Raw genomic sequence first — 15574 nt, 5'->3', positions numbered from 1 at the left:
CCCCACAAGTGACACCATTTTGGAAAGTAGACCCCATAAGGAACTTATCTAGATGTGTGCTGAGCACTTTGACCCAACAAGTGCTTCACAGAAGTTTATAATGCAGAGCCGTAAAAATAAAAAATCATATTTTTTCACAAAAATTATTTTTCGCCCCCAATTTTTTATTTTCCCAAGAGTAAGAAAAGAAATTGGACCCCAAACTTTGTTGTGCAAATTGTCCTGAGAACGCTGATACCCCATATGTGGGGGTAAACGACTGTTTGGGCGCATGGCAGAGCTCGGAAGGGAAGGAGCGCCGTTTGACTTTTCAATGCAAAATTGACTGGAATTGAGATGGGACATCATGTCGCGTTTGGAGATCCCCTGATGTGCCTAAACATTAAACTCCCCCACAAGTGACACCATTTTGGAAAGTATACCCCCTAAGGAACTTATCTAGATGTGTTTTGAGAGCTTTAAACCCCCAAGTGTTTCAGTACAGTTAATAACGCAGAGCCGTCAAAATAAAAATTATTATTTTTTTTCACAAAAATGATTTTTTAGCCCCCGGTTTTGTATTTTACCAAGGGTAACAGGAGAAATTGGACCCCAAAGGTTGTTGTCCAATTTGTCCTGAGTATGCAGATACCCCGTATGTGGGGGGGAACCACTGTTTGGGCATATGGCAGAGCTCGGAAGGGAAGGAGCGCAATTTGGAATGCAGACTTAGATGGATTGGTCTGCAGGTGTCATGTTGCATTTGCAGAGCCCCTGATGTACCCAAACAGTACAAACCCCCCACAAGTGACCCCATATTAGAAACTAGACCTCCCAAGGAACTTATCTAGATGTGTTGTGAGAACTTTGAACCTCCAAGTGTTTCACTACAGTTTATAAAGCAGAGCCGTGAAAATAATTTTTTTTTTTTTTTTCACAAAAATGATTTTTTAGCTCCCAGTTTTGTATTTTCCCAAGGGTAACAGGAGAAATTGGACCCCAAAAGTTGTTGTCCAATTTGTCCTGAGTACTCTGATACCCCGTATGTGGGGGGAACAACTGTTTGGGTGCATGGCAGAGCTCGGAAGGGAAGGAGCGCCATTTGGAATGCAGACTTAGATGGATTGGTCTGCAGGCATCACGTTGCATTTGTAGAGCCCCTGATGTACCCAAACAGTAGAAAACCCCCACAAGTGACCCCATATTGGAAACTAGACCTCCCAAGGAACTTATCTACATATGTTGTGAGAACTTTGAACCCCAAGTGTTTCACTACAGTTTACAACGCAGAGCCATGAAAATAAAAAATCTTTTTTTTTCCCACAGAATGATTTTTAGCCCCCCAAATTTTTATTTTCCCAAGGATAACAAGAGAACTTGGACCCCAAACGTTGTTGTCCAATTTGTTCCGAGTACGCTCATACCCCATAGGTTGGGGTAAACCCCTGTTTGGGCGCACGGGAGAGCTCGTAAGGGAAGGAGCACTGTTTTACTTTTTCAACGCAGAATTGGCTAAAATTGAGATCGGACGCCATGTCGCGTTTGGAGAGCCCCTGATTTGCCTGAACAGTGGAAACTCCCCAATTCTACCTGAAACCCTAATCTAAACACACCCCTAACCCTAATCCCAATGGTAACCCCAACCACACCCCTAACCCTGACACACCCCTTACCCTAATCCCAACCGTAAATGTAATCCAAACCCTAACCCTAACTTTAGCCCCAACTCTAACCCTAACTTTAGCCCCAACCCTAACCCTAACTTTAGCTCCAACCCTAGCCCCAACTCTAGCCCTAACCCTAACCCTAGCCTTAACCCTAGCCCTAACCCTAGCTCTAACCCTAACTCTAACCCTAACCCTAGCCCTAACCCTAACCCTAGCCCTAATCCTAATGGGAAAATGGAAATAAATACATTTTTTTATTTTATTTTTCCCTAACTAAGGGGGTGATGAAGGGGGGTTTGATTTACTTTTATAGCGTTTTTATATCGGATTTTTATGATTGGCAGCTGTCACACACAAAAAGACGCTTTTTATAGCAGAAATTTTTTTATGTTTTGGGGCTTTTATACGATAAAAGCTATTTTATAGAAAAAATAATTATTTTGGCATCACTTTATTCTGAGGACTATAACTTTTTTATTTTTTGCTTATGATGATGTATGGTGGCTTGTTTTTTGTGGGACAAGATGACGTTTTCAGTGGTACCATGTTTATTTATATCCATCTTTTTGATCGCGTGTTATTCCACTTTTTGTTGAGCGGTATGATAATAAAGCGTTGTTTTTTGGCTATTTTTTTTCTTACGGTGTTCACTGAAGGGGTTAACTAGTGGGACAGTTTTATTGGTTGGGTCGTTACGGACGCGTCGATACTAAATGTGTACTTTTATTGTTTTTTTTTATTTAGATAAAGAAATTTATTTATGGGAATAATATATATATATTTTTCTTTATTTAGGAATTTATTTTTTTTTTTTTACACATGTGGAATTTTTTTTTTTACTTTTTTACTTTGTCCCAGGGGGGGACATCACAGATTGCTGATCTGACAGTTTGCACAGCACTCTGCAGCAAACAGCAGCGATCTGACTGACAGTGCTGCATGCTTACCAGCGCCTGCACTGGACCCGGAAGTAATCCCTGCTGGACCCGGATGCAGCCCTGCCACCATTTTGGATCCGGGGCCTGCAGGGATAGGAGGTAAGAGATGCTCGGAGCAACGCCATCACATCGCATTGCTCCGGGGGTCTCAGGGAAGCCCGCAGGGAGCCCCCTCCCTGCGCGATGCTTCCCTATACCGCCGGAACACTGCGATCATGTTTGATCGCGGTGTGCCGGGGGTTAATGTGCCGGGGGCAGTCCGTGACCGCTCCTGGCACATAGTGCCGGATGTCAGCTGCGATAGTCAGCTGACACCCTGCCGCGATCGGCCGCGCTCCCCCCGTGAGCGCGGCCGATCGCATATGACGTACTATCCCGTCGGTGGGAATTAAGGCCCACCCCACCTCGACAGGATAGTATGTCATATGGGATTAAGGGGTTAAAGAGAACCTGTCAGCAGGATTTTGCTCTGGAAACTGCAGATACTGTCAGGTTAGTGCTGCTATACTCATTAACCTTGGTTGATGAAATCCATCTTGTGGTTGTTGTTTAATCTGTATTTGCAGTTTTCAGTCAATGAATATCTTGTGCTTCGGGGCAGCCTGTGGGCGGGACCTCTGTGCGTGAAAAATTGCCATGATGTATCCATACGTCCAAGGTCATTAAGTACCTGGAGACCTGCATGTATGGATATGTCAAAGGTCGTAAAGGGGTTAATATTTGGTTGCACACCCTTTACAATAAATAACTGCAATCAATCGCTTACAATAACCATCAACATGCTTCTTTCACTTCTCAACATGAATTTTGGACCACTTTTCTTTTGCAAAGTGCTCCAGGTCTCTCATATTTGAAGGATGCCTTTTCCCAACAGCAATTTTAGGATCTCTCCACATATGTTCAATAGGATTTGGATCCAAACTCATTGCTCTTTCCATCCATTTCTTGGTGCTTATTGAAGTATGTTTGGGGTCATTGACTTAGGATGCAAATCCAGCTTTCTGACACTTGAAACTACATCGCGACACAAAAATCCTTTGATAATCTTCATGAAACCGTGCACACAGTCAAGGCACCCAGCAAAACAGCTCCAAAACATATTTGAACCTCCACAATATTTGACTGCAGGTAATGTGTTCTGTTATTTGTACGATGCCAGACATTCTGTGTCACAATTGCGATTTCAAATCATAGAACAATTCCCTACACCTGGAAGTGACAGCAACCACATACAGCTACTCAAGTGCAGAGAAGCATATTGGATCCATACCCTTCAAACCCTGGCCCAAAAGGGACTCAATAGGGAAATTGATTGGCTCCTTTAGTTACTATCGTCTTTTCCTCCTTGCAGACACCCTGACACATCTGCACTACCCTGGTAAGTACATTTGGACAATTGCGTTAACATGTCGCTTAAGATGACCAAATGATGCACAAATATACCAAGCACCAGTAAATAATTGTGTATAACATCATAGACCATGCCATTAAATTATGGATCAACATAGGAAAGGGGAAAAAGGATTTTCACAGTGCTCACCAGAGTATGACAGAACCATGGGTGCCAGGTTCAATGTGGCTGGAGTTCACTTGTAAATGCAGGCAAAAAGAAAAGGAAAAACCAGCACCATTCCTTTTTTGCCTGCATTAACTTATGGACTATTCTATTCCACAATTCCTTCAACTTTTTATAATCTCTCTCTCCCCCTTTTTTCCCCCTTTGGGTCCTTTCCATGGAGGCACAATTTAAGTTCACCTTTGAACAACTACGTTCTTTCATTCTAAACATTCCTACAACATGCCTGTACTTTAATCAACTATTCCCAATACTACAGACAAATACAGCAGCACTGTGGGTGCTATAACAATAGCTGCATACAGACATAGCACATTTTCATATCAGGTGACGCCTCTCCAGCCTCAGGCAGTGTCTCTGCTCCCATGGCAACATGCATATACATGCATCCAGTCAGGCCATACATGCCATGTCACCGCAGATGACGTCACTTCAAGTGGGCTTCACCCCGATGACGCACTTCTGTTCCGGTAAGTATTTTACCATGTCAGGTAGCCGCAGAGGACAACCACCCAGCATAGGTGTGGGAAGCCAATGAAACCAAGACAACACAGGTAACCAATGCATGCCGATTACCGTGAGAGCTTCTATGCCACCAACCTAGGGAGTGGGTTACTATTCCACCAACCAGAGTGTGAGCTGCTATGCCACCTACTTAGAGTTTTAGCAGCCTTGCCACCAACTGTGAATGTGTGCCACTATGCCACCTGAGGGTGTAAGCCACTATACCATCTACCTAGAGTGTCACCTGCCGTGCCACCAACTAGGAATATGAGCAACTACGCCTACTTACTGAGCCACTATGCCACCCATTTATAGGGTTAACTGCTATGCCACAAACTTGATACCTGTCTCATAAACTGTCATTTCTTTACAGCAGTAACTCCTATTCTTCACCTTCAAATATATCTGTCAGGAAATATGAAGAATTTCTTATTATTTCAATTACATATACAGAGCTCTCAGCTAGAGTTTCCTCTGCCTGCATGTGCCTGTGTGCGATTTCACTCCCCCTCCCTCTCCCCTGATATACAGCTGTAATGTGAGACTAAACTGAAAGTATAAGTAGAAGCACATGGAAAAAACAAGGTTTCTTTGTCCTTGCAAACGTAAATATCATAGCACCGATTAATGATAGAAGTGGGACAAATAAATTTTTGGCATGTGCCTCGGTAGAACTACCAGCCAGTGAGTTTTCTAGGTTCCAGAACCAGCACAATGAGGAAATGGATTACTACTTAACCAGGTCAAACAGCTAACCCATGTTTATTCTTAAATTAACCCCATGTCACGCTGAGCATAACAATATGGGTGTCATCTTTCTACAAGGGTCATATGCCGAGATATGTGGGATGATGTTTTTTTTTATATACTCAAGAAAGAGGAATGCCTTCCATAGCCATGCCCACCCCATGATGTCATCCAGGGAGGAGACCCTTAGTTTTGGGCAATGGTATAAAACTCAGAGGCCCAGACAAGGGGGAGTCTTTTGCTGGGGGATTCCGCTACAATAGGCTGTGCAGTCTGACCTGATGATTTTTGGGAAGGTCCCCTCCCCCACCACCACATGGCGAACCATTGAATGATATGAAAGAACTGTAAGTTGATTTTCACCTTTCATCCCTGTTATTTTGTAATTGTCTGTACATACGATACTTGTCTTCTTTTATAATATCTTTTTATCCTTTAGTAAATACTGCCTACCTTTTGGAGTAAAATATATAAAATTACTAGCGTCGTTTCTCCTTGCTCTATAACGTACTATCATGTCCTCTGAAGTAAAATTACGCTACTAATTGGGTTGGCTCTTGACCCATTATTGACTAAGAGATAGGAGCTGGTGGCAGCGGAATTGTCCTGCGCTTTTGGGGAAACTGGCAGCGATGGACGGCTTTGATAATTATTGTTCCCTCCTGAGTGGGAGTAGTTATATCGTCCTCACTGCAGTGTGCCCATTAGCCAGTACATAGTAAGGCAGCCTTTCTGGCGACTAATTAACCTAGGTGCAGTACCCTGTCTGACCTGAGGGTAAGGGGGGCGTCAGAGAGCTGCAAGTTCCAAACCAGAACTGGGAAGGGGGATATAGATAAATCCCCTTCAGAAAAGAATCGGGGCCAACCAAACATCCCCAGTTCATGACATATTGGTTTCAGCGGTGGGGATGATAAAGTTATCCCTGTGTGATTTGTGACAATATCCCTTCAATTTCAAGTGCCAAAGTAAACTTTCTTCATGTATCTACCCTCATTGTTGCCTAATTCCTTAACCACAGACTGGTTTAAATACTAAAATATTGCTATATCTATTTGCTATGTACAGTATATGCACATGACTGTATTATGACACTATTTGTCATACTCCATTTGTCCATTTGAACCCTCAGGTTGAAAGCCTTATGTGATGTCTCTAACTTCATCACCTGTTGTATCTATTTTGCTCATTTTTATCTAATTTTGTTCATTTTTTTTATTTTGCTTTCAGTTTACATGACTGTTATGTTTGTTTGTATACAGTATGTTGTAAGTTTGTACAGCACTTTGTTTATACAACTGAATCCTATGAGATATCTATTGTTGATTGATACCCTGTTATCATTATACTGTATTATTCACTTATACTGTCTTCTTTTTTTTGCAGTGACATTGTGATAAAGACCAAAACGTCTTTATTTTGTCGCATATTTAAAAGTCACATTTAATTTTGTTTGTTTGCACAAAAAAGAAACTTGCATCATCAAGAAACAGAATGTGTGGTGAATCCCTCTAGCCCTGTTACTTGTAGGGGTCATTCCATTTTTAGTAAACAGTAGAATGATGTGCCTTACCAAAAAGCTCTACCTTGCTCTCATATGTCCACAAGACACTTTCCCAGGAGGATTTTGACTTACTTACACACATTTTGGAAAAGTGTAAACATTTTTATGTTTCTATATCTGCACCCTCCTGGGTCTCCTGACATAATGTTTCATTTCATTACAATGTCCATGGATAGTTTGCACTAATACAGATGCACACAGAGCCTGCAGGAAAGGTTGAATTTCTTTGGAACTTGATTGGGGCTGCTTATTCACCATCCGGGTTATACTGTGTTGAAACCTTTCATAAATTTTTCTCTGCCGTCCACATCAAGGGAAATTAGCTACAGTGCCAAGGCTTGTAAACATCTTGATTATGTTTCATGGACAAAGGAACATCAAGATCACTGCAGATGGATTTGGAAACTTGAGAGTGTTGATATTTTTCAATAATTTTGGTTCACAAGTCCTCAGATAGTTCTCTTCTCTTTCTATTTTCCATGCTTAGTGTGGCACACACAGACACACAATGCAAAGATTGTGTCAACTTTTCCCCTTTTTATCTGGTTTCAGGTGTGATTTTCATATTGCCTACACCTGTTACTTCCAACAGGTGAGTTTGAATGAGCAAAATATGTTTGAAGCAAACTTTTTACCCACAATTTTGTAAAGGTGCCAACAATTTTGTCCGGACCATTTTTGGGGTACTGTGAGAAATTAAATCAATTTCCCTTTTTTTCCCTGTTTTTTAATTGTTTCAATACACACAAAGGGAATAAACATGTGTGTAACAAAATATGTGTAATTGTAAAAATTTTCTGTGAGAAATACTTCATTTTCTGGAACAATTTCAAGGGTGCCAACACTTTTTGCCTTGACAGTATTTATCTATATATATACAGTTGAAACCAGAAGTTTACATACACTATATAAAAAGACACATACTGTATGCATGTTTGCTCAGTATCTGACATGGAATCAAAATAAACTTTTCCCGCTTTAGGTCAAGTAGGATTAACATAATTATTAAGATAGAGAGAATGTTTTAAGGTATTTTTATTACTTACCGCAAAGTCAAAAGTTTACATACATTTCATTAATTTCTATATAAGTCCAAACAAATCCAGAGGGCACTTCACAACACTATACTAAACTAATCCCACATAATTCCAGTGGGAAGGAAGAAGAGATCCCAATATTAAAAACATATGTTTATTGATATCAATTTAAAAGATCACAAATTTAAAAAAGCATAAATACCATAGGGGACACCAGAAGATTCGGAAAAAATTAACATACCATACTCATAGAACAAAAATAATAATATCAGTGGTTAGGTACCATTAAGAGTTAAGATGGCTCCAAGGGGAAAGGATAGCGGTATCAAATAAACTCATCTATCTATAATGGTGATGTACACAGTGGTAACATCACCTAATATACAAAGCCCAAAACCCAATAGGGTGCACCCCGGAAGAAGCAGGAGGCGAAACGCGCGTCGGGGTGAGGGGACGCCAGCAGCACGAGGTAATACCACCGGTTCTATCTCTTATTGTATCAGCGGTTCTTTTTATATATACTGGTTCCTATGTGTGCACCCTATTGGGTTTTGGGCTTTGTATATTAGGTGATGTTACCACTGTGTACATCACCATTACAGATAGATGAGTTTATTTGATACCGCTATCCTTTCCCCTTGGAGCCATCTTAACTCTTAATGGTACCTAACCACTGATATTATTATTTTTGTTCTATGAGTATGGTATGTTAATTTTTTCCGAATCTTCTGGTGTCCCCTATGGTATTTATGCTTTTTTAAATTTGTGATCTTTTAAATTGATATCAATAAACATATGTTTTTAATATTGGGATCTCTTCTTCCTTCCCACTGGAATTATGTGGGATTAGTTTAGTATACATTTCATTAGTATTTGATACCATTGCCCTTAAACTGAATGACTTAGGTCAAGGGTTTGGGATATCCTGCCACAAGCTTGTCACAATAGTTGGTCGGAATTTAGGCCCATTCCTCCTGACAAAACTGGTGTAATTAATCCAGGTTTATAGGTGACCTAGCTTACACCTGCCTTTTCAGCTTAGCACACAAATTTTCAATAGGATTGAGATCAGTGCTTTGTTATAACCACTCAAAAACATTGACTTTGTAATTATTAAGCCACTTTGTTACTATTTTGGCAGTCTGCTTTGGGTCATTGTCCAGTTTAGAGACCCATTTCCGCTCAAGCTTTAACTTCCTGGCTGATCTCTTGAGATGTTGCTTCAGTATTGTCACATTATCTTGTATTCTCCAGATGCCATCTATTTTGTGAAGTGCACCAGTCCCTCCTGCAGCAAAACAACCCCACAACATGATGCTGCCACCCCGTGTTTCACAGTTGGGATGGTGTTCTTAGGCTTCCAAGCTTCTTCTTTTATCCGCCAATTGTAACGATTGTCATTATGCTCAAAAAGTTCAATTTTAGTTTAATCAGACCACATGACATGTCTCCAAAAATTAAGATCTATGTTCCTGTGTACATTAACATGGCTTTTTATGCTTCTTTTTAATGTTTTTTCCTGGCAGAGTGGCCTTTCAGCCCATGTTGATACAGTACTCTTTTTACTGTGGATATTGACACAATCTTACGAGCTTCCACCACCATCTTCACAAGGTCTTTTACTTTTGACCTTGGGTTGATAAGCACATGTCGTACCAAAGCACGTTCATCTCTGGGACACAGAACCCATCTCCTTCCTGAGCAGTATGATGGCTGGACAGTCCCATCTTGTTCATCTTTGCGTATAATTGTTTATTCAGATGAGAAAGGCACCTTCAGGTATCTTGATATTGTACCCAAGGATGAGACAGAATTGAGCAAGTCCACAATTCTTTTCCTGATATCTTGGCTGATTTCTTTAGACTTTTTTATGATGATACACAAAGAATCAGTGTGTTTCAGGTGTGCATTAACCCCTTAAGCCCCAAGGGTGGTTTGCACATTAATGACTGGGCCAATTTTTACAATTCTGACCACTATCCCTTTATGAGGTTATAACTCTGGAATGCTTCAGCGGATCCTGATGATTCTGACACTATTTTCTCATGACATATTGTACTTCATGATATTGGTAAAATTTATTTGATATTACCTGTGTTTATTTGCGAAAAAAATGGAAATTTGGTGAAAATTTTGAAAATTTTGCAATTTTCCAACTTTGAATTTTATACCCTTAAATCACAGAGATATGTCTCAAACAATACTTAATAAGTAACATTTCCCACATGTCTACTTTACATCAGCACAATTTTGGAACCAACATTTTTTTTGTTAGGGAGTTATAAGGGTTTAAAGTCGACCAGCAATTTCTCATTTTAACAACACTTTTTTTTTTTAGGGACCACATCACATTTGAAGTCATTTTGAGGGGTCTATATGATAGAAAATAACCAAGTGTGACACCATTCTAAAAACTGCACCCCTCAAGGTGCTCAAAACCGCATTTAAGAAGCTTATTAACCCTTCAGGTGTTTCACAGGAATTTTTGGAATGTTTAAAAAAAATGAACATTTAACTTTTTTTCACAAAAAATGTAATTCAGCTCCAATTTGTTTTATTTTACAAAGGGTAACAGGAGAAATTGGACCGCTAAAGTTGTTGTCCAATTTGTCTTGAGTATGCTGATACCCCATACTTTGGGGTAAACCCCTGTTTGGGCACACGGGAGAGCTCGGAAGGGAAGGAGCACTGTTTTACTTTTTCAACGCAGAATTGGCTGGAATGGATCAGATGCCATGTCGCGTTTGGAGATCCCTGATGTGCCTAAACAGTGGAAACCCCCAATTCTAACTGACCACACCCCTAATCCCAACCACACCCCTAACCCCAACCACACCCCTAACCCCAACACACCCCAACCCTAATCCCAACCCTAACCACACCTCTAACTCCAACACACCCCTAACCCCAATCCCAACCATAACCCACACCACCCCTAACCGTGACACACCCCTAACCCTAATCCCAACTTTAAATGTAATCCAAACCCAAACTTTAGCCCCAACCCTAACTGTATCCCTAACTCTAACTTTAGCCCCAACCCTAACCCTAACTTTAGCCCCAACCCTAACCCTAAATTTAGCCCCAACCCTAACCCTAACTTTAGCCCCTAACCCTAACCCTAGCCCCAACCCTAACCCTAGCCCTAACCCTAGCCCTAGCCCTAACCCCAACCCTAGCCCTAATCCTAGCCCTAACCCTAGCCCTAATGGGAAAATGGAAATAAATACATTTTTTTAATTTTATAATTTTTCCCTAACTAAGGGGGTGAAGAAAGGGGATTTGATTTACTATTTATAGCGGGCATTTTAGCGGATTTTTATGATTGGCAGCTGTCACACTAAAATACGCTGTTTATTGCAAAAAATAGTTTTTGCGTCTTCACATTTTGAGAGCTATAATTTTTCCATATTTTGGTCCACAGAGTCATGTGAGGTTTTGTCTTTTGCAGGATGAGTTGATGTTTTTATAGGTATCATTTTCAGGCACGTGACATTTTTTGATCGTTTTTTATTCCGATTTTTGTGAGGCAGAATGACCAAAATACAGCTATTCATGAATTTCTTTTTTTTTTGGGGGGGGGCATTTATACCGTTTCATGTTTGGTAAAATTGATAAAGCAGTTTTATTCTTTGGGTCAGAATGATTACAGCAATATCTCATTTATATCATTTTTTTATGGTTTGGTGCTTTTATATGGTAAAAACTATTTTATAGAAAAAATAATTATTTTTATATCGCTTTATTCTGAGGACTGTAACTTTTTTATTTTTTCACTGATGATGCTGTCCGTCTTTTTGATCTCGTGTTATTCCACTTTTTGTCCGGCGGTATGATAATAAAGAGTGGTTTTTTGCCTCGGTTTTTTTTTTACGGTGTTTACTGAAGGGGTTAACTAGTGGGACAGTTTTATAGGTGGGGTCGTTACGGACGTGGCGATAGTAAATATGTGTATTTTTTTATTATTTAGATAAAGAAATGTATTTATATGAACAATATATATTTTCTTATTTAGGATTTTTTTTTACACATCTAAATATATATATTTTTAACTTTATAACGTTGTCCCAGGGGGGGACATCACACTATAGGGTCAGATCGCTGATCTGACACTTTGCACAGCACTGTGTCAGATCAGCGATCTGACAAGCAAGGCTGCAGGCTTACCAGCACATGCTCTGAGCAGGCGCTTCTAAGCCACCTCCCTGCAGGACCTGGAAGTAGCCCCGAGGCCATTTTGGATCTGGGGCCTGCAGGGTGGAGACGCTCGGTACAAGGTGAGCACATCGCCTTGTACCGAGGGTCTCAAGGAAGCACGCAGGGAGCCCCCTTCCTGCGCGATGCTTCCCTATGCCCCCAGAACGCTGCGATCATGTTTGATCTCAGTGTTTCGGGGGTTAATGTGCCAGGAGCAGTCCGTGACCGCTTCTGGCACATAGTGCCGGATGTCAGCTGCGATAGTCAGCTGACACCCGGCTGCGATCGGCCACGCTCCCCCCGTGAGCGCGGCCGATTGCACATGACGTACTATCATCCCAGGTCACCTCGATGGGATAGTACGTCATATAGGATTAAGGGGTTAACATACATCGACAGGTGTGTCTCTAATTAATTTAGATGTTGCCAAAAAAACCTATATGGGCAGTCCAGAATTGTTTAAAGGACACGATGGCTAGCACTCAAAGATTAGAATGATGGTGCAAGTGAAAGGGGCCAGTGGTCCCGTAAACACTAGTTCAAAATAATGACTGCACACGTACGAGTTGAAAAATATGCTTCAAGAGAGAATTTATTAATAGTGATTGCTGAAGCGACAGGCAAAATGAAGTTTCGGTCAGTTAATAGCCTTGATCTCATAGTCGCCCACTTAATGAAGCATCTTAGCTCAAAGATAGTTATTATCCCTGTGGTGTAGTATTTCATACGATATGATATGGTGTATCAGGGATCTTTTCACAGGTGCTGACAAAAAAAGTTTCCACACAGTAGGTTCTGGTGTGGAGCTGTCGCTATCCGTTGGTGGCACAGTGGTAGAAGCTGACACTTCCGTGCTAAGTTACACCACACTTAGACACGGAAGTGTCAGCTTCTACCGCTGTGCCGCCAATGGATAGCGATAGCTCCACACCAGAACCTACTGTGTGAAAACTTCTTTTGTCAGCACTCAGCACCTGTAAAAAGATCCCTGATACACCATATCATATTGTATGAAATACTACACCACAGGGATAATAACTATCTTTGACCTAAGATGCTTCATTAAATGGGTGACTATGTGATCAAGGCTATTAACTGTCCAAAACGTCATTTTGCCTGTCGCTTCAGCAATCACTATTAATAAATTCTCACTTGAAGCATAATTTTCAACTCGTATGTGTGCAGTGATTTTTTTGAAACAGAATTGTTTAAAGGCATAGCAATCTTAGTGTATGTAAACTTTTGACTTTATAGTAGGTAAGAACAATGCCTTAAGGGTATGTGTGCACATTGAGTATTTGCTTGCAGAAATGTCTGCAGGGTTTCTGCATCTCTTGGCAGCAGAAGCACTACGGCAAAAAGGCACGTTTTGCCGTACTTTCGCTGCAGGTTTGTATGCATTTTTGCATGTGTTTTTGAACAGCATGTAGTGAAGCGGGATTGGTTCAGTGTGACAGTGACCACAGGAATAGTTCACAGCAAACGTAGGTTTAATGTTCAAAAACTAACAAACAAAAGAAACGGTATCTTCCGGATCGCAGCCAGGAAACAAAACAGTTCATAAATGCATTTGGTTGCCGAGGGCGGCCGCACCACCGTATTATGCTGCAGGGTGCCAGGAGTTTGTTTTGCTGGGCTCTGTGTTCCCTCACACAGACAGATCTTTGCAGAGCTGTCTGCTCTACACCAATCAAACTCCACACTGACACACCCAAACCCTTTCAGCAGGGTTTTTCTAAACTGGAATCTGTGGCCATGGGCCACTTGTAAGATCCAGCCTGGAGGAAACGGACCGGCACTGCTACCTTCCTGCAGTCTGCCTCAAAAATAAATGCCCATAACGGGTTTTCCTGAAAACCACCATGGCCAAGTATCTTGACCAGGTCCATGCTTACTTTTATTTTGCCTTGTGACTCACAGGCGTCCTACTGTGACCACAAGGCACTTCCACGGGTCTAATACGCTTCTTAGCACATCCTGGGGAACACATAGTGACCCTCGCAAATAACACCGGTCATTGCCTTACAAGCAATAAAGGAACAGATGAATGACCTCGGGGAGACCAAAACATCCAACACTGCGGAGACACCATCATGTGTTTCTCAACGCAGTGATCCAGAACACTGCCCCCATCCCTTATGGGAAATATGCAAATGCATGTAAAGTAAGCTGCGGAGACACCATCACGTGTTTCTCAACGCAAGCAATGAATAGCCAGGCCTTTCTCCGGGAAGGAACAACCACGGGAAGGGCAGCATCCAATAAAGGAAGACCACCTATGCCAAGCATGGTATCCATCCACAAACAGCTGTTTCTGGGTTTTTGCCCCTCATCAGTGTGGAGTAGGAAACTGGCTATTAGGAGCAGTGCCTGGTGAAAGGTTATGAAGGAACAGATGAATGACCTCAGGGAGACCAAAACATCCAACACTGCGGAGACACCATCATGTGTTTCTCAACGCAGTGATCCAGAACACTGCCCCCATCCCTTATGGGAAATATGCAAACGCATGTAAAGTAAGCTGCGGAGACACCATCACGTGTTTCTCAACGCAAGCAATGAATAGCCAGGCCTTTCTCCGGGAAGAAACAACCACGGGAAGGGCAGCATCCAATAAAGGAAGACCACCTATGCCAAGCATGGTATCCATCCACAAACAGCTGTTTCTGGGTTTTTGCCCCTCATCAGTGTGGAGTAGGAAACTGGCTATTAGGAGCAGTGCCTGGTGAAAGGCTATGAAGGAACAGATGAATGACCTCGGGGAGACCAAAACATCCAACACTGCGGAGACACCATCATGTGTTTCTCAACGCAGTGATCCAGAACACTGCCCCCATCCCTTATGGGAAATATGCAAACGCATGTAAAGTAAGCTGCGGAGACAACATCACGTGTTTCTCAACGCAAGCAATGAATAGCCAGGCCTTTCTCCGGGAAGGAACAACCACGGGAAGGGCAGCATCCAATAAAGGATGGATCACTGCGTTGAGAAACACATGATGGTGTCTCCGCAGTGTTGGATGTTTTGGTCTCCCCGAGGTCATTCATCTGTTCCTTCATAGCCTTTCACCAGGCACTGCTCCTAATAGCCAGTTTCCTACTCCACACTGATGAGGGGCAAAAACCCCGAAACAGCTGTTTGTGGATGGATACCATGCTTGGCATAGGTGGTCTTCCTTTATTGGATGCTGCCCTTCCCGTGGTTGTTCCTTCCCGGAGAAAGGCCTGGCTATTCATTGCTTGCGTTGAGAAACACGTGATGGTGTCTCCGCAGCTTACTTTACATGCGTTTGCATATTTCCCATAAGGGATGGGGGCAGTGTTCTGGATCACTGCGTTGAGAAACACATGATGGTGTCTCTGCA

At 41.9% G+C, this 15574-nt stretch overlaps 1 protein-coding gene across 7 annotated transcripts in view; it reads right to left on the bottom strand.

Annotated features, from left to right (window-relative positions):
- Nucleotides 1–15574, bottom strand: part of LOC143776520 (teneurin-2-like) — a 3926626-nt gene that overhangs the window by 1726846 nt on the left and 2184206 nt on the right. The gene's annotated exons all lie outside the window — the stretch shown is intronic.

The sequence above is a fragment of the Ranitomeya variabilis genome, chromosome 5 (assembly GCF_051348905.1).
Source record: "Ranitomeya variabilis isolate aRanVar5 chromosome 5, aRanVar5.hap1, whole genome shotgun sequence".
Classification (NCBI taxonomy): domain Eukaryota; kingdom Metazoa; phylum Chordata; class Amphibia; order Anura; family Dendrobatidae; genus Ranitomeya; species Ranitomeya variabilis.
Note: the sequence above shows the minus strand (reverse complement) of the source record. Positions and strands in the feature narration are given on the sequence as shown.